Below are 22,311 nucleotides of genomic sequence, written 5' to 3'. Positions count from 1 at the left end.
TTACTTGTGTTCACATGGAGACTTATTATTAGTTGTGTTCAAATGGGACTGTAATTACTAATTGTATTCACATGCAGACTGTTATTACTTGTTGAGGTCACAGGCAGACTGTTATTACTAGTTGCATTCACATGCAGACTGTAATTACTTGTGTTCACATGGAGACTTATTACTAGTTGTGTTCACATGCAGACTGTTATTACTAGTTGCATTCACATGCAGACTGTAATTACTTGTGTTCACATGGAGACTTATTACTAGTTGTGTTCACATGCAGACTGTTATTACTAGTTACATTCACATGCAGACTGAAATTACTTGTGTTCACATGTAGACTGTAATTACTACAGTTGTATTCATATGCAGACTGTAATTACTACAGTTGTATTCACATGCAGACTGTAATTACCAGTTGTATTCACATGCAGACTGTAATTACTACAGTTGTATTCATATGCAGACTGTAATTACTACAGTTGTATTCACTTGCAGACTTTAATTACTAGTTTTATTCACATGCAGAGTGATATTACTAGTTGTGTTCACATAATACTGTAATAATTTGTTTTGTTCACATGCCGACTGCAATTACTAATTGTATTCACATGCAGATTGTTATTACTTGATGTGTTCACATGCAGACTTTTATTACTTGTTGTGTTCACATGCAGATTGTTATTACTTGATGTGTTCACATGCAGAATGTTATTACTTGTAGTGTTCACATGCAGACTGTTATTACTTGTGTTCACATGCCGACTGTTATTACCTGTGTTCACATGCATACTGTTATTACTAGTTGCATTCACATGCAGACTGTAATTACTAATTGTATTCAAATGTAGACTGTTATTAATTGTGTTCACATGTAGACTGTTATTACTAGTTGCATTCACATGCAGACTGTAATTACTTGTGTTCACATGGAGACTTATTATTAGTTGTGTTCAAATGGAACTGAAATTACTAATTGTAATCACATGCAGACTGTTATTTCTTGTTGTGGTCACATGCAGACTGTTATTACTAGTTGCATTCACATGCAGACTGTAATTACTTGTGTTCACATGGAGACTTATTACTAGTTGTGTTCACATGCAGACTGTTATTACTAGTTGTGTTCAAATGCAGACTGTAATAACTACAGCTGTATTCACATGCAGTCTGTTATTACTAGTTGCATTCACATGCAGACTGTTATTACTAGTTGCATTCACATGCTGACTGTAATTACTTGTGTTCACATGCAGACTGTAATTACTAATTGTATTCACATGCAGACTGTTATTACTTGTTGTGTTCACATGCAGACTGTTATTACTAGTTGCATTCACATGTAGACTGTAATTACTTGTGTTCACATGCAGACTGTTATTACTAGTTGTATTCACATGCAGACAGTTATTACTTGTTGTGTTCACATGCATATTGTTATTACTAGTTACATTCACATGCAGACTGTAATTACTTGTGTTCACATATAGACTGTAATTACTACAGTTGTATTCACATGCAGACTGTAATTACTACAGTTGTATTCACATGCAGACTGTATTTACTGCAGTTGTATTCATATGCAGACTGTAATTACTACAGTTGTATTCACTTGCAGACTTTAATTACTAGTTTTATTCACATGCAGAGTGATATTATTAGTTGTGTTCACATAATACTGTAAAAAATTGTTTTGTTCACATGCCGACTGCAATTACTAATTGTATTCACATGCAGATTGTTATTACTTGATGTGTTCACATGCAGAATTTTATTAATTGAAGTGTTCACATGCAGACTGTTATTACTTGTGTTCACATGCCGACTGTTATTACCTGTGTTCACATGCATACTGTTATTACTAGTTGCATTCACATGCAGACTGTAATTACTAATTGTATTCAAATGTAGACTGTTATTAATTGTGTTCACATGTAGACTGTTATTACTAGTTGCATTCACATGCAGACTGTAATTACTTGTGTTCACATGGAGACTTATTATTAGTTGTGTTCAAATGGGACTGAAATTACTAATTGTAATCACATGCAGACTGTTATTTCTTGTTGTGGTCACATGCAGACTGTTATTACTAGTTGCATTCACATGCAGACTGTAATTACTTGTGTTCACATGGAGACTTATTACTAGTTGTGTTCACATGCAGACTGTTATTACTAGTTGTGTTCAAATGCAGACTGTAATTACTACAGCTGTATTCACATGCAGTCTGTTATTACTAGTTGCATTCACATGCAGACTGTTAATACTAGTTGCATTCACATGCAGACTGTAATTACTTGTGTTCACATGCAGACTGTAATTACTAATTGTATTCACATGCAGACTGTTATTACTTGTTGTGTTCACATGCAGACTGTTATTACTAGTTGCATTCACATGTAGACTGTAATTACTTGTGTTCACATGCAGACTGTTATTACTAGTTGTATTCACATGCAGACAGTTATTACTTGTTGTGTTCACATGCATATTGTTATTACTAGTTACATTCACATGCAGACTGTAATTACTTGTGTTCACATATAGACTGTAATTACTACAGTTGTATTCACATGCAGACTGTAATTATTACAGTTGTATTCACATGCAGGCTGTAATTACCAGTTGTATTCACATGCAGACTGTAATTACTGCAGTTGTATTCATATGCAGACTGTAATTACTACAGTTGTATTCACTTGCAGACTTTAATTACTAGTTTTATTCACATGCAGAGTGATATTATTAGTTGTGTTCACATAATACTGTAAAAATTGTTTTGTTCACATGCCGACTGCAATTACTAATTGTATTCACATGCAGATTGTTATTACTTGATGTGTACACATGCAGATTGTTATTACTTGATGTGTTCACATGCAGATTGTTATTACTTGTTGTGTTCACATGCAGACTGTTATTACTTGTGTTCACATGCAGACTGTTATTACAAGTTGCATTCACATGCAGACTGTAATTACTAATTGTATTCAAATGTAGACTGTTATTAATTGTGTTCACATGTAGACTGTCATTACTAGTTGCATTCACATGGAGACTGTAATTACTTGTGTTCACATGGAGACTTATTATTAGTTGTGTTCAAATGGGACTGTAATTACTAATTGTATTCACATGCAGACTGTTATTACTTGTTGAGGTCACAGGCAGACTGTTATTACTAGTTGCATTCACATGCAGACTGTAATTACTTGTGTTCACATGGAGACTTATTACTAGTTGTGTTCACATGCAGACTGTTATTACTAGTTGCATTCACATGCAGACTGTAATTACTTGTGTTCACATGGAGACTTATTACTAGTTGTGTTCACATGCAGACTGTTATTACTAGTTACATTCACATGCAGACTGAAATTACTTGTGTTCACATGTAGACTGTAATTACTACAGTTGTATTCATATGCAGACTGTAATTACTACAGTTGTATTCACATGCAGACTGTAATTACCAGTTGTATTCACATGCAGACTGTAATTACTACAGTTGTATTCATATGCAGACTGTAATTACTACAGTTGTATTCACTTGCAGACTTTAATTACTAGTTTTATTCACATGCAGAGTGATATTACTAGTTGTGTTCACATAATACTGTAATAATTTGTTTTGTTCACATGCCGACTGCAATTACTAATTGTATTCACATGCAGATTGTTATTACTTGATGTGTTCACATGCAGACTTTTATTACTTGTTGTGTTCACATGCAGATTGTTATTACTTGATGTGTTCACATGCAGAATGTTATTACTTGTAGTGTTCACATGCAGACTGTTATTACTTGTGTTCACATGCCGACTGTTATTACCTGTGTTCACATGCATACTGTTATTACTAGTTGCATTCACATGCAGACTGTAATTACTAATTGTATTCAAATGTAGACTGTAATTACTTGTGTTCACATGGAGACTTATTACTAGTTGTGTTCACATGCAGACTGTTATTACTAGTTGTGTTCAAATGCAGACTGTAATTACTACAGCTGTATTCACATGCAGTCTGTTATTACTAGTTGCATTCACATGCAGACTGTTAATACTAGTTGCATTCACATGCAGACTGTAATTACTTGTGTTCACATGCAGACTGTAATTACTAATTGTATTCACATGCAGACTGTTATTACTTGTTGTGTTCACATGCAGACTGTTATTACTAGTTGCATTCACATGTAGACTGTAATTACTTGTGTTCACATGCAGACTGTTATTACTAGTTGTATTCACATGCAGACAGTTATTACTTGTTGTGTTCACATGCATATTGTTATTACTAGTTACATTCACATGCAGACTGTAATTACTTGTGTTCACATATAGACTGTAATTACTACAGTTGTATTCACATGCAGACTGTAATTATTACAGTTGTATTCACATGCAGGCTGTAATTACCAGTTGTATTCACATGCAGACTGTAATTACTGCAGTTGTATTCATATGCAGACTGTAATTACTACAGTTGTATTCACTTGCAGACTTTAATTACTAGTTTTATTCACATGCAGAGTGATATTATTAGTTGTGTTCACATAATACTGTAAAAATTGTTTTGTTCACATGCCGACTGCAATTACTAATTGTATTCACATGCAGATTGTTATTACTTGATGTGTTCACATGCAGATTGTTATTACTTGATGTGTTCACATGCAGATTGTTATTACTTGTTGTGTTCACATGCAGACTGTTATTACTTGTGTTCACATGCAGACTGTTATTACAAGTTGCATTCACATGCAGACTGTAATTACTAATTGTATTCAAATGTAGACTGTTATTAATTGTGTTCACATGTAGACTGTCATTACTAGTTGCATTCACATGCAGACTGTAATTACTTGTGTTCACATGGAGACTTATTATTAGTTGTGTTCAAATGGGACTGTAATTACTAATTGTATTCACATGCAGACTGTTATTACTTGTTGAGGTCACAGGCAGACTGTTATTACTAGTTGCATTCACATGCAGACTGTAATTACTTGTGTTCACATGGAGACTTATTACTAGTTGTGTTCACATGCAGACTGTTATTACTAGTTGCATTCACATGCAGACTGTAATTACTTGTGTTCACATGGAGACTTATTACTAGTTGTGTTCACATGCAGACTGTTATTACTAGTTACATTCACATGCAGACTGAAATTACTTGTGTTCACATGTAGACTGTAATTACTACAGTTGTATTCATATGCAGACTGTAATTACTACAGTTGTATTCACATGCAGACTGTAATTACCAGTTGTATTCACATGCAGACTGTAATTACTACAGTTGTATTCATATGCAGACTGTAATTACTACAGTTGTATTCACATGCAGACTGTAATTACCAGTTGTATTCACATGCAGACTGTAATTACTACAGTTGTATTCATATGCAGACTGTAATTACTACAGTTGTATTCACTTGCAGACTTTAATTACTAGTTTTATTCACATGCAGAGTGATATTACTAGTTGTGTTCACATAATACTGTAATAATTTGTTTTGTTCACATGCCGACTGCAATTACTAATTGTATTCACATGCAGATTGTTATTACTTGATGTGTTCACATGCAGACTTTTATTACTTGTTGTGTTCACATGCAGATTGTTATTACTTGATGTGTTCACATGCAGAATTTTATTACTTGTAGTGTTCACATGCAGACTGTTATTACTTGTTTTCACATGCCGACTGTTATTACCTGTGTTCACATGCATACTGTTATTACTAGTTGCATTCACATGCAGACTGTAATTACTAATTGTATTCAAATGTAGACTGTTATTAATTGTGTTCACATGTAGACTGTTATTACTAGTTGCATTCACATGCAGACTGTAATTACTTGTGTTCACATGGAGACTTATTACTAGTTGTGTTCACATGCAGACTGTTATTACTAGTTGTGTTCAAATGCAGACTGTAATTACTACAGCTGTATTCACATGCAGTCTGTTATTACTAGTTGCATTCACATGCAGACTGTTATTACTAGTTGCATTCACATGCAGACTGTAATTACTTGTGTTCACATGCAGACTGTAATTACTAATTGTATTCACATGCAGACTGTTATTACTTGTTGTGTTCACATGCAGACTGTTATTACTAGTTGCATTCACATGTAGACTGTAATTACTTGTGTTCACATGCAGACTGTTATTACTAGTTGTATTCACATGCAGACAGATATTACTTGTTGTGTTCACATGCATATTGTTATTACTAGTTACATTCACATGCAGACTGTAATTACTTGTGTTCACATATAGACTGTAATTACTACAGTTGTATTCACATGCAGACTGTAATTACTACAGTTGTATTCACATGCAGGCTGTAATTACCAGTTGTATTCACATGCAGACTGTAATTACTGCAGTTGTATTCATATGCAGACTGTAATTACTACAGTTGTATTCACTTGCAGACTTTAATTACTAGTTTTATTCACATGCAGAGTGATATTATTAGTTGTGTTCACATAATACTGTAAAAATTGTTTTGTTCACATGCCGACTGCAATTACTAATTGTATTCACATGCAGATTGTTATTACTTGATGTGTTCACATGCAGATTGTTATTACTTGATGTGTTCACATGCAGATTGTTATTACTTGTTGTGTTCACATGCAGACTGTTATTACTTGTGTTCACATGCAGACTGTTATTACTAGTTGCATTCACATGCAGACTGTAATTACTAATTGTATTCAAATGTAGACTGTTATTAATTGTGTTCACATGTAGACTGTCATTACTAGTTGCATTCACATGCAGACTGTAATTACTTGTGTTCACATGGAGACTTATTATTAGTTGTGTTAAAATGGGACTGTAATTACTAATTGTATTCACATGCAGACTGTTATTACTTGTTGAGGTCACAGGCAGACTGTTATTACTAGTTGCATTCACATGCAGACTGTAATTACTTGTGTTCACATGGAGACTTATTACTAGTTGTGTTCACATGCAGACTGTTATTACTAGTTACATTCACATGCAGACTGTAATTACTTGTGTTCACATGTAGACTGTAATTACTACAGTTGTATTCATATGCAGACTGTAATTACTACAGTTGTATTCACATGCAGACTGTAATTACCAGTTGTATTCACATGCAGACTGTAATTACTACAGTTGTATTCATATGCAGACTGTAATTACTACAGTTGTATTCACTTGCAGACTTTAATTACTAGTTTTATTCACATGCAGAGTGATATTACTAGTTGTGTTCACATAATACTGTAATAATTTGTTTTGTTCACATGCCGACTGCAATTACTAATTGTATTCACATGCAGATTGTTATTACTTGATGTGTTCACATGCAGACTTTTATTACTTGTTGTGTTCACATGCAGACTGTTATTACTTGTGTTCACATGCAGACTGTTGTTACCTGTTTTCACATGCAGTCTGTTATTACTAGTTGCATTCACATGCAGACTGTTATTACTAGTTGCATTCACATGCAGACTGTAATTACTTGTGTTCACATGCAGACTGTAATTACTAATTGTATTCACATGCAGACTGTTATTACTTGTTGTGTTCACATGCAGACTGTTATTACTAGTTGCATTCACATGTAGACTGTAATTACTTGTGTTCACATGCAGACTGTTATTACTAGTTGTATTCACATGCAGACAGTTATTACTTGTTGTGTTCACATGCATATTGTTATTACTAGTTACATTCACATGCAGACTGTAATTACTTGTGTTCACATATAGACTGTAATTACTACAGTTGTATTCACATGCAGACTGTAATTACTACAGTTGTATTCACATGCAGGCTGTAATTACCAGTTGTATTCACATGCAGACTGTAATTACTGCAGTTGTATTCATATGCAGACTGTAATTACTACAGTTGTATTCACTTGCAGACTTTAATTACTAGTTTTATTCACATGCAGAGTGATATTATTAGTTGTGTTCACATAATACTGTAAAAAATTGTTTTGTTCACATGCCGACTGCAATTACTAATTGTATTCACATGCAGATTGTTATTACTTGATGTGTTCACATGCAGATTGTTATTACTTGATGTGTTCACATGCAGATTGTTATTACTTGTTGTGTTCACATGCAGACTGTTATTACTTGTGTTCACATGCAGACTGTTATTACTAGTTGCATTCACATGCAGACTGTAATTACTAATTGTATTCAAATGTAGACTGTTATTAATTGTGTTCACATGTAGACTGTCATTACTAGTTGCATTCACATGCAGACTGTAATTACTTGTGTTCACATGGAGACGTATTATTAGTTGTGTTCAAATGGGACTGTAATTACTAATTGTATTCACATGCAGACTGTTATTACTTGTTGAGGTCACAGGCAGACTGTTATTACTAGTTGCATTCACATGCAGACTGTAATTACTTGTGTTCACATGGAGACTTATTACTAGTTGTGTTCACATGCAGACTGTTATTACTAGTTACATTCACATGCAGACTGTAATTACTTGTGTTCACATGTAGACTGTAATTACTACAGTTGTATTCATATGCAGACTGTAATTACTACAGTTGTATTCACATGCAGACTGTAATTACCAGTTGTATTCACATGCAGACTGTAATTACTACAGTTGTATTCATATGCAGACTGTAATTACTACAGTTGTATTCACTTGCAGACTTTAATTACTAGTTTTATTCACATGCAGAGTGATATTACTAGTTGTGTTCACATAATACTGTAATAATTTGTTTTGTTCACATGCCGACTGCAATTACTAATTGTATTCACATGCAGATTGTTATTACTTGATGTGTTCACATGCAGACTTTTATTACTTGTTGTGTTCACATGCAGACTGTTATTACTTGTGTTCACATGCAGACTGTTGTTACCTGTTTTCACATGCAGACTGTTATTACTAGTTGCATTCACATGCAGACTGTAATTACTAATTGTAATCACATGCAGACTGTTATTACTTGTTGTGGTCACATGCAGACTGTTATTACTAGTTGCATTCACATGCAGACTGTAATTACTTGTGTTCACATGGAGACTTATTACTAGTTGTGTTCACATGCAGACTGTTATTACTAGTTGCATTCACATGCAGACTGTAATTACTTGTGTTCACATGGAGACTTATTACTAGTTGTGTTCAAATGCAGACTGTAATTACTACAGCTGTATTCACATGCAGTCTGTTATTACTAGTTGCATTCACATGCAGACTGTTATTACTAGTTGCATTCACATGCAGACTGTAATTACTTGTGTTCACATGCAGACTGTAATTACTAATTGTATTCACATGCAGACTGTTATTACTTGTTGTGTTCACATGCAGACTGTTATTACTAGTTGCATTCACATGTAGACTGTAATTACTTGTGTTCACATGCAGACTGTTATTACTAGTTGTGTTCACATGCAGACTGCTATTACTAGTTGTGTTCAAATGCAGAGTGATATTATTAGTTGTGTTCACATAATACTGTAAAAAATTGTTTTGTTCACATGCCGACTGCAATTACTAATTGTATTCACATGCAGATTGTTATTACTTGATGTGTTCACATGCAGAATTTTATTACTTGTAGTGTTCACATGCAGACTGTTATTACTTGTGTTCACATGCCGACTGTTATTACCTGTGTTCACATGCATACTGTTATTACTAGTTGCATTCACATGCAGACTGTAATTACTAATTGTATTCAAATGTAGACTGTTATTAATTGTGTTCACATGTAGACTGTTATTACTAGTTGCATTCACATGCAGACTGTAATTACTTGTGTTCACATGGAGACTTATTATTAGTTGTGTTCAAATGGGACTGAAATTACTAATTGTTATCACATGCAGACTGTTATTTCTTGTTGTGGTCACATGCAGACTGTTATTACTAGTTGCATTCACATGCAGACTGTAATTACTTGTGTTCACATGGAGACTTATTACTAGTTGTGTTCACATGCAGACTGTTATTACTAGTTGTGTTCAAATGCAGACTGTAATTACTACAGCTGTATTCACATGCAGTCTGTTATTACTAGTTGCATTCACATGCAGACTGTTATTACTAGTTGCATTCACATGCAGACTGTAATTACTTGTGTTCACATGCAGACTGTAATTACTAATTGTATTCACATGCAGACTGTTATTACTTGTTGTGTTCACATGCAGACTGTTATTACTAGTTGCATTCACATGTAGACTGTAATTACTTGCGTTCACATGCAGACTGTTATTACTAGTTGTATTCACATGCAGACAGTTATTACTTGTTGTGTTCACATGCATATTGTTATTACTAGTTACATTCACATGCAGACTGTAATTACTTGTGTTCACATATAGACTGTAATTACTACAGTTGTATTCACATGCAGACTGTAATTATTACAGTTGTATTCACATGCAGGCTGTAATTACCAGTTGTATTCACATGCAGACTGTAATTACTGCAGTTGTATTCATATGCAGACTGTAATTACTACAGTTGTATTCACTTGCAGACTTTAATTACTAGTTTTATTCACATGCAGAGTGATATTATTAGTTGTGTTCACATAATACTGTAAAAATTGTTTTGTTCACATGCCGACTGCAATTACTAATTGTATTCACATGCAGATTGTTATTACTTGATGTGTTCACATGCAGATTGTTATTACTTGATGTGTTCACATGCAGATTGTTATTACTTGTTGTGTTCACATGCAGACTGTTATTACTTGTGTTCACATGCAGACTGTTATTACAAGTTGCATTCACATGCAGACTGTAATTACTAATTGTATTCAAATGTAGACTGTTATTAATTGTGTTCACATGTAGACTGTCATTACTAGTTGCATTCACATGCAGACTGTAATTACTTGTGTTCACATGGAGACTTATTATTAGTTGTGTTAAAATGGGACTGTAATTACTAATTGTATTCACATGCAGACTGTTATTACTTGTTGAGGTCACAGGCAGACTGTTATTACTAGTTGCATTCACATGCAGACTGTAATTACTTGTGTTCACATGGAGACTTATTACTAGTTGTGTTCACATGCAGACTGTTATTACTAGTTGCATTCACATGCAGACTGTAATTACTTGTGTTCACATGGAGACTTATTACTAGTTGTGTTCACATGCAGACTGTTATTACTAGTTACATTCACATGCAGACTGAAATTACTTGTGTTCACATGTAGACTGTAATTACTACAGTTGTATTCATATGCAGACTGTAATTACTACAGTTGTATTCACATGCAGACTGTAATTACCAGTTGTATTCACATGCAGACTGTAATTACTACAGTTGTATTCATATGCAGACTGTAATTACTACAGTTGTATTCACTTGCAGACTTTAATTACTAGTTTTATTCACATGCAGAGTGATATTACTCGTTGTGTTCACATAATACTGCAATAATTTGTTTTGTTCACATGCCGACTGCAATTACTAATTGTATTCACATGCAGATTGTTATTACTTGATGTGTTCACATGCAGACTTTTATTACTTGTTGTGTTCACATGCAGATTGTTATTACTTGATGTGTTCACATGCAGAATTTTATTACTTGTAGTGTTCACATGCAGACTGTTATTACTTGTGTTCACATGCCGACTGTTATTACCTGTGTTCACATGCATACTGTTATTACTAGTTGCATTCACATGCAGACTGTAATTACTAATTGTATTCAAATGTAGACTGTTATTAATTGTGTTCACATGTAGACTGTTATTACTAGTTGCATTCACATGCAGACTGTAATTACTTGTGTTCACATGGAGACTTATTACTAGTTGTGTTCACATGCAGACTGTTATTACTAGTTGTGTTCAAATGCAGACTGTAATTACTACAGCTGTATTCACATGCAGTCTGTTATTACTAGTTGCATTCACATGCAGACTGTTATTACTAGTTGCATTCACATGCAGACTGTAATTACTTGTGTTCACATGCAGACTGTAATTACTAATTGTATTCACATGCAGACTGTTATTACTTGTTGTGTTCACATGCAGACTGTTATTACTAGTTGCATTCACATGTAGACTGTAATTACTTGTGTTCACATGCAGACTGTTATTACTAGTTGTATTCACATGCAGACAGATATTACTTGTTGTGTTCACATGCATATTGTTATTACTAGTTACATTCACATGCAGACTGTAATTACTTGTGTTCACATATAGACTGTAATTACTACAGTTGTATTCACATGCAGACTGTAATTACTACAGTTGTATTCACATGCAGGCTGTAATTACCAGTTGTATTCACATGCAGACTGTAATTACTGTAGTTGTATTCATATGCAGACTGTAATTACTACAGTTGTATTCACTTGCAGACTTTAATTACTAGTTTTATTCACATGCAGAGTGATATTATTAGTTGTGTTCACATAATACTGTAAAAATTGTTTTGTTCACATGCCGACTGCAATTACTAATTGTATTCACATGCAGATTGTTATTACTTGATGTGTTCACATGCAGATTGTTATTACTTGATGTGTTCACATGCAGATTGTTATTACTTGTTGTGTTCACATGCAGACTGTTATTACTTGTGTTCACATGCAGACTGTTATTACTAGTTGCATTCACATGCAGACTGTAATTACTAATTGTATTCAAATGTAGACTGTTATTAATTGTGTTCACATGTAGACTGTCATTACTAGTTGCATTCACATGCAGACTGTAATTACTTGTGTTCACATGGAGACTTATTATTAGTTGTGTTCAAATGGGACTGTAATTACTAATTGTATTCACATGCAGACTGTTATTACTTGTTGAGGTCACAGGCAGACTGTTATTACTAGTTGCATTCACATGCAGACTGTAATTACTTGTGTTCACATGGAGACTTATTACTAGTTGTGTTCACATGCAGACTGTTATTACTAGTTACATTCACATGCAGACTGTAATTACTTGTGTTCACATGTAGACTGTAATTACTACAGTTGTATTCATATGCAGACTGTAATTACTACAGTTGTATTCACATGCAGACTGTAATTACCAGTTGTATTCACATGCAGACTGTAATTACTACAGTTGTATTCATATGCAGACTGTAATTACTACAGTTGTATTCACTTGCAGACTTTAATTACTAGTTTTATTCACATGCAGAGTGATATTACTAGTTGTGTTCACATAATACTGTAATAATTTGTTTTGTTCACATGCCGACTGCAATTACTAATTGTATTCACATGCAGATTGTTATTACTTGATGTGTTCACATGCAGACTTTTATTACTTGTTGTGTTCACATGCAGACTGTTATTACTTGTGTTCACATGCAGACTGTTGTTACCTGTTTTCACATGCAGACTGTTATTACTAGTTGCATTCACATGCAGACTGTAATTACTAATTGTATTCAAATGTAGACTGTTATTAATTGTGTTCACATGTAGACTGTTATTACTAGTTGCATTCACATGCAGTCTGTAATTACTTATGTTCACATGGAGACTTATTATTAGTTGTGTTCAAATGGGACTGTAATTACTAATTGTAATCACATGCAGACTGGTATTACTTGTTGTGGTCACATGTAGACTGTTATTACTAGTTGCATTCACATGCAGACTGTAATTACTTGTGTTCACATGGAGACTTATTACTAGTTGTGTTCACATGCAGACTGTTATTACTAGTTGCATTCACATGCAGACTGTAATTACTTGTGTTCACATGGAGACTTATTACTAGTTGTGTTCAAATGCAGACTGTAATTACTACAGCTGTATTCACATGCAGTCTGTTATTACTAGTTGCATTCACATGCAGACTGTTATTACTAGTTACATTCACATGCAGACTGTAATTACTTGTGTTCACATGCAGACTGTAATTACTAATTGTATTCACATGCAGACTGTTATTACTTGTTGTGTTCACATGCAGACTGTTATTACTAGTTGCATTCACATGTAGACTGTAATTACTTGTGTTCACATGCAGACTGTTATTACTAGTTGTGTTCACATGCAGACTGCTATTACTAGTTGTGTTCAAATGCAGACTGTAATTACTACAGCTGTATTCACATGCAGACTGTAATTACTTGTTGCGTTCACATATTGACTTTAATTACTAATTGTGTTCACATGCAGACTGTAATTACCACAGTTGTATTCACATGCAGACTGTAATTACTACAGTTGTATTCACATGCACACTTTAATCACTAGTTGTGTTCACATGCAGATTGTAATTACTACAGTTGTATTCACATGCATACTTTAATTACTAGTTGTATTCACATGCACACTTTAATCACTAGTTGTGTTCACATGCATATTGTAATTACTACAGTTGTATTCACATGCAGACTTATCACTAGTTGTATTCACATGCAGACTGTAATTACTATAGTTGTATTCACAGGCAAAATTCACTATTTTCATACATGCACAAAACATATGTGGTTGTCGTCGCCCGTGTGACATTTGCGTTCCCACAATCCAATGTTCTTTTCTAATGAATTCACGAGTACGTGTTTTGACCTGGGACACTCACCATTTACCACCGGTGACTATTTCAATATTATTCAATCACCAATAAATATTTATTTATTATTTTGATTAAAGCATGGTAACCTCTCAGTTTGTACTCGTTGGTCGGCGGAAATGTCAAAGTCGCCATCTTTGTTAATACGAGATATATAGCTCATACATGCGTGACAAGTCGACCACCGTTTTTTTAAGATGGCCGAATGGCAGCTATTTTAAGGTCAATGTGCACCAAAATCACATTGTTAACATTTCGTAACCAGTTCTTAGTCATGGTTGACAGATTTGGTGTAAACGTAGTAACCTCACTGTACCATGGACCATCATGCACACAATTTCTCTTTTACGATTGAATTGAAATGGCCAACTGGTGAATATATTTCTTTAAAGAATGTAGCCTCAAATCAATACACCTAACATAATAGTAGGGAATTCATCTCTAGGGAGCGTTGGTTAATGACTGTGATGCTCGCTTTAAAATCGCTATACGGGGTGACCAAGTTATGGACAACCTGAGTTGTAGCGACTGTGAAACTTTACTCATTTCACCCAACCTCCCGCTCACTTCTGCTTTTCGATTGTTTTTTTTTCTTGAATTCGATCGAATAATTAGGACATCAGTACCGATGTCTGTTATTCAACACAATCAGCTGTACGTACCGTCCCAAATAAAAATGTACCGGGTGGAATTTTTCTGTGGAAAAAATAAACGTACCGGTACGTTTATATTGGGACATTTAGCGTTGTGGGCAAGCTCTCCTGAGTAGCGACATATTTTTAACTTCGCCTATTGTGTGATCAGTGGATTACGTAAATAAACCAACACTTTCAATGAGTACATGCCGACCCAACTAAACTTGTTTATGGCTGTTTATGAACAGCGAGGACGCATCTCATAGAACAATAGCTGAGGAAATCATAACCAAATGTAAATGTTGCGGAAATCAAGCATGGCGATAATGATTTTGAGCGAGGCAGAGTCTGACAAGCGTCTCAGAGCAGCATTGCGCCGACACCACCACGACGTTTGAATCCCAGTGAGAGCACTGCAAACCTCTTAAATCACGAGGTAAACTTTCAATTTACACAATACATAATCAGTTCCTACAACCATAATAAAAAGGCAGTTTTTCTGGCGAAACTCTCGCCAGGTTAGCAATAGTTTCTCACGATCACCGAACCCGAGACACAAACGATAATACAAAGTGTATAAATACCATAACAAGCACAGTTTCTTACGTTTGAAATTGACGAGACACAATTTTGTCTGTATAAGCATTGCGCAAATAAAGATACAATTCCGGGATACAATATCCTCACAAAAATTACTGATTTCCACCGAGACGAGAACTGCGTAAGCGTCATCAAAACTCGGATTAAACTCGGGTAATTTCGGGAAAAGTCGGATTTTGAAGGAAAAATGTTAAAAATCAAGGAAATACACAGTGAAACTTTGAAGAATCGAAAAAATAACTTGATGTGCACAATAGCACCATCAATTTCTGTCTCTGTACCAACTCTGAACTGAATTGGATCACACATGTGTGAGAAAAAGCTGGTAACATGAAAATGTGCACACACATTTGCACAGACACGACCCAAATTAATACCCCCCGCCGGGATCGCAGGTAGAGTATATTCAGCGATATCGGTATTCTAACTGTTTAGCATCCTTTTTTAACGTTCAATGACTTGCAGCTATTCGTCACTGAGCATCCAGATGTTAATGATGTCGCCAATTTCTACGTACGAAAATGTATGCCAAGGACCACTGGCCGAGATTCATTGTGTAACCAGTGCTACTTTAGAAGAACATTGCTTAAAGTCCGCAGGTGCTTGTGTTTGACAGAGCTTGGTTGATTCGAGGATAGCGCATTACATTTGATTATAGCTTCTTTGGTACAAATGCATTTTGTGTCAGCACTAACACTTGCAATATAGAGACAACAGTGACAACTGTCGCCCGATACAAAAACATTTAAAAAAAATAATCATAGTGCATGTGTTTTTCTGAGTCTGGCCTTGCCTCAGACAGAAATGAAATGGAAACACTTTTTTATGTTGCTGTTCTCTCAGTTGAATGTTTGTTCACTGCGATTTGTTGTGTATAGCTAGACGCGAAGGAATAGTTTACCTACTTGATTTAGTATTGGTAAAAAACATTTCATGAATTCTTGTTTCTCACAACAATTATTCGTAATTTGCATATGACTAACGTATCTGCACTAACATAGGACATCTATTGATGTCACAACGCATTTAAACGATACCAACTGTTCACATTTAACAAAATTGGTCATTCTAGTGTATTTTATTTTCTACAAGTAACACGCACAACTCAATCCAATCAATCTTCATGGCAAGTGCTCTGGAGAGTACACATTATATTACTATATACTATATTACTTATATATTAAGCACAACATTGACCATATTTCACAGGAGTCATGGTCCGTAATTTGAGTGCTGAAATCCCAAATAATTAAACAAGTACTAATATACATATATATAATTTCATCGCCAAACTATAAAAGAACTACGTTGTGCCAATGGTCAATTTCAACTATTTATTTCTTACCTTGGAGTGAGCAATATAAAAATTCCAAGAACATCGGAGAATATATTAATAACTACTCTTACTAATTGCTACTTTTTTGATACCCGTTTTCCGACATTTGTGCCAAGAATGGTTGAAAATGTGGATGTGGCTCTCTGGAATAGTCATGTAGATAACACGGAAAAAGTTTATTCTGACGCCCAAGTCGTGCTTTGATCAGGTGAATTTCGGTGATGTTGTAACAAAGCGTACTAAAGATGCTCACTCTTGTTTCAATTTAAATACTAAAACTAAAATATGACCATCCAAACAATAAAACGTACCCAACGAAATTATTAGATAACTCAAAATAGCGGATAAATCAGTGTAAAGAGGATGCACATTTTGGTAGTGGAATAAACCACTCTTTATCTAACTTTACCAATTTAAAGTAGGAAACTTTTCTTTTTTCATTCCCACACAAAGCTGGGCTCAGCACATTCCAAGGTATTTAACAATCACCACCCTACTATGTGGGACATACCATTATACCACATGGTGGAGACATGATGTATGTATCTCAAAATCTGCAGAGAGCACAATCCAATGATTGAAATTAGCAGTTTAATTAACATTGTGCGAGCGTGCGCGACTAAGATCGTTTTTTTTTTCAGGAATTCTCCCTGTAATAACTATACCACATTGGAAAGTAAGTTAAAGCAATTGAAGGAACAAAATTGCTGCTTAAACGTGTTTATGCATTTTTCTTCCACACAGAGAACCATGCAAGAGAAGTAGCATTAAAGGAAAGTGTTATTACAAAATTAAATCATACATTAAATGTAAAACAGGACGAATTACTACAGCAAGAACATATCATGGAAATTAATAAAGGTGAGCATCGTCTTTTGTGTCAGCGAACTCGATGACGTAGATTGACTTTGTACGAATGCTTTGTTGCTTGGTGACTTGTTTACTCAGAGTCACTGGTGAAGCTAGCGACTAAGATCTTGTTGTCAGGGTTGGTCGCGTTGTTAGCTCGTTACGATATATTCTACTCGAATATAAAAACATCCGATTTGTCAATACCGATAAATTTTCGAAAACAAAATTACTCATTAAAAGTGTTCATTATTTTTACTCCATACAGAAAACCATGCAAAAGAAGCAGCATTAAAAGAAATTGTAATTAAAAAATTAAATTATACACTAGTTACAATACAGGACGAAACAGTTCAGCAAATTCATGAAGGTGAGAACCGTCTTTTATGTCAGTGAACTCGATGACGTAGACTATCTTTGTACTAATAATTTATTCAGAATCGCTAGTGAAGCAAACAAGTAGTTCCTTGTTGTGGGTCTTTTCAGTCCCGCATCTCACATGGCAATCCGTTTGCTAGGTTGACCCATAAACATGGCTCCAAACGTGAATCAGTTTATGGTGTCAGCGTTTGAAATTAACGTTCGCCTGAGTCCTTCATTTTTTGTGCCACAAAGTTTCGTAACGTCGTCGCCTGGTTGTACACCTGCTGTTTTGAGCAGTAGCTTGTATGTTGAGTATCAGTGATGTTATAAACTATCTAGTATACCGTTTTCTGTAAATTCTTCAAGAGAAATAGCAAATTAACTAAATATTAAAAAGCCATATTTGCATTGTAAATATTTACGAGCATGTGCACATAAATTGTACCACGCTTGTTCCACAAATATACAGCACGCCACTGAGTATAATTCTGTCTTTTTAACAAATGCCACTTGCGCTGACACAGTAATTTTGGACAATTTCAGTGGAACAACATGTCTTATGTCATCTATGTATTTTTGGTGATTCGTTTTCTAGATTCATTGTAGCATTCATAATCTGTAGGAAATTCTAAGGGATGCTATAGGGTTGCCACTGGTTATTTACTTAAGTAAGCCTAAAAGGACTGCACCCTGCTTTCAAACCATTTCGATTATGAAAGGGGAGATGTCAGTGAGAGCATTCAAAGTAATAATGTCGACCAACAAGTAAAAATCATCACATGTCAATGAAACTTGTGTTTGACGCTATGGGCTTTCAATAATGATGTTGAATTTCATCACAGTATCAATATATTATCTTACACGCATATTCAATTAGTGCATTGTACATTGTAGAACTCGTGGTAGAATGTTACATAATCCAACAATAGGCTCCACTATTATGATAGCATGTCATGACGGTCAAATTTGGCTAGAGGATGGAAAGTTGACTCTATTTATTAAACCTAATAGTTTCAACGAGTTAGTCGGTTTTGACCGTGTCGAAGTAACACAAAATGCAGTCAGCCCTAAAAACAGGCTTCAACCGAGTTCCTGACTATATGGTCACAGTTTTTATCCCTGATGAGAGAACCCCTACCTCAGCATCTTTCAGCACATTTTGTTTCTTTCCGCGACATTCTGCTATAATCCAGAGTTAGTGAGACCAGCGCAATATAAACATTACATTGGGATTGTGTTTTCCCCTAAGTGTTCAAATAATAGAAGCTGACATTTTTGAACTAACGTTATGTAATTGAAACACAAAACAAAATTATGAGATGGATTACAAAAGAGGCTATAGTTAATATGGGCAAATAATTTGCTTGAGCCATTGGTAAATTTATGATTTTGCTGTGACAATGTATACATGTATGAACAATTATGTGAATATGGTGTTGTGTGTTATAGGAAGTAGGTGATGTCTTAAGTCTGTTGGTTATGTCATGTGAATCAAGAGGGGAGGTTAAAGTACTTGATCGGAAAAAATGATTATATTTGTTCTTTGGTAGTGAATGGCTTATTTGTACTTGACTGTGACCTACCCACCACTTGATTGTAATTTTGCCAGTTGCTATTAGACATCACTAGCATGACTAGTTGGAAGACAACCATGTAAAAATAGTGTGAATAAAACAATCGTTAAAATAAACGAGGAAGTAATAACATTTTTATTTTTTATCTTAACTAACAATAAACAACAAGTTTACAAAAAACATTCGAGTAAGAATAGTGTAAAAAGTTTAACCAATAAAAGATACAGGTGATGGTTGAATTATCTCGCCTGGAAGAAAAAAAAACAAGTAAGTGGTAAGGATTATATAATTGTAATGAATGATTTAAGTAAGGTGTTGATTAGCGGAATGTTCAACAGGCAGAACATTGTTGAAATAGATAATGCTTTGAATATGATTGGACTTTACATAATTAAATCTTCAGGCGCATTGTAAATAACTGGTGAGAGGATGCTGAAAGCACTACCGCGCATTCAAGCATCTTCTCGATGAAAATAAACACAGGCTATGCACATTTACGTTATAATGAGGTAAATTAATGTTGTAAACATAGTGTCATGATTAAATCTGGTATGATGTGCATGAAACGACTCATGGTGCAAAAGCGCATAAGTGTTGACGGAAGATTCAAATGATAGGTATCACCATCGACAACCAATTTGGAGGTAGTCATATTGCCGAAAATACTATATCTTGTTGTTTTCAAGAAGTATATGTGCTGCAACAATAAACTGTAAAAAAAACAGTAGTTAACAACATTGTACAAGACAGTATTATAGACCCATATAATGCAAAGTTACAGGGTGTTGTACAAATGTACTCTCTTACTTTTAGGCTATTGTATGTTCATCCAACTGTCCATTCAGAATGATAAGGAGATAAAGTAGGTGCAAAGAGACTATATGGAATGTAATTGTACTTCATGGGAATATCATTGATGATATCAATCCATTCAGACTGATAGAACCCGTAAAAGTAATGAATTTATCGCATGGCAATGGCAATGACATATAACCAGAGTGAATTGACCATGCGCAAAGACAGCATTGTTGGTTTGCATAAGACAGCCAACACACAAGCTATAAGGAGGAAAATCCTGGTATCACCAATGACAGGGTTGTAAATGAGTCAACATCAAACCAGAAACATAGAATGTAAATGTATGGACCTGTTTATACAGAATACCAGTTCATCCCTCATTATGTATGTGGACTATGTTATAAAGATCTCAAACCATTATGAGGCCAATGACAAACAAATTTGATGTTTCCAGTATTAGGGTAAAAATATTGGGTAGTTAGACAGGGATTTTATTATTTTAGATTTACCCCCCCACCCCAATGTCCAGTCTATATTAAATTGGCCCCTATCAGTTTGTGCCTAATAAATGACAGTTATGTACATTCCTGCTGTGGCCATTTACCTACAATAGCAACAACACAAGCATGATGTACTCATTGCAGCTCCTGCTGTTTCTTGCATGTGACAAAAATCCTCCTAAACTACAAAAAAAAATTGCAGTGGGCCAAACAATGGTCATGAAAAAGTAAAAATGAGTACAGCGAGCAATGCCAATGTGGTGAATGAAATGCAATTTCTTGCATGACTTTCTGCTCAATATTATACAGTGTGTGGTAGTCTATGCCAAATAGTCGTGGTCGCAAATGATCATAAAGATTATGATCACATACTTCATAGACATTATAACATTACATTAATGGGAAAAGACTATAAATCATATCCATGCCCTAGACATGGCTACATCCGAAGTCATTATTTTGCCAATGCCATTCTTGCAATTTCATTATTGCTGGCTGCATAGACCAAGTGGTCATGAAGGACCGGTATGTTAGGTAATTCTTACTAGTCGCACCGTGCATGTGCACATCACACACATCATATGAGTTCACATGCCATTGGCCTAGTAAATCGCTGTCATTTATATACGATGCGATTTATTTTTGGCCATTTAGGCCCATTTAGATTCCCTGATTCGTGATATCGTGCGCCAATAAATCCTGAAAATCGGCTTTGCTAAGCGATGAGTCGTTTAGTTCAAACACTGAATGATCATAGCATGGTGTGCAACGTTTTATAGGTAAAGCAATATTTATGAATATATTAAAATGTGTGGAAAAGGGCAAGAGCTCTTACCTTTAGTACAATGTATGTACGGCGTTCTAAGCTCGCCGGCAAAATAATCTACGTCATCGAAAGTAGTGTATACGTGTACTGTAGACAATTTTCATGACGCTGCATTGCATGCGTAGATTCGACGTCACGATTTTAGTATATCAATTTTACTCCGCTTTTTTCAACAAATAATTCACTTTTTCTCCTGGGAAAACGTGGTCAATCTTATTTTATTAACCTGAACTTTGTATTG

General features: G+C 34.8%; 1 long non-coding RNA gene across 1 annotated transcript in view; it reads left to right on the top strand.

Moving 5' to 3' along the window:
- Nucleotides 1-18,293: 18,293 nt before the first annotated feature.
- Nucleotides 18,294-22,311, top strand: part of LOC146735707 (uncharacterized) — a 29,094-nt gene continuing 25,076 nt past the window's right edge. Inside the window, exon 1 of the long non-coding RNA XR_014931187.1 lies at nt 18,294-18,379. This is a non-coding gene — a long non-coding RNA (uncharacterized LOC146735707). The remainder of the gene's footprint in view (nt 18,380-22,311) is intronic.

The sequence above is a fragment of the Saccoglossus kowalevskii genome, chromosome 12 (assembly GCF_978046115.1).
Source record: "Saccoglossus kowalevskii chromosome 12, keSacKowa6.1, whole genome shotgun sequence".
Classification (NCBI taxonomy): domain Eukaryota; kingdom Metazoa; phylum Hemichordata; class Enteropneusta; family Harrimaniidae; genus Saccoglossus; species Saccoglossus kowalevskii.
Note: the sequence above shows the minus strand (reverse complement) of the source record. Positions and strands in the feature narration are given on the sequence as shown.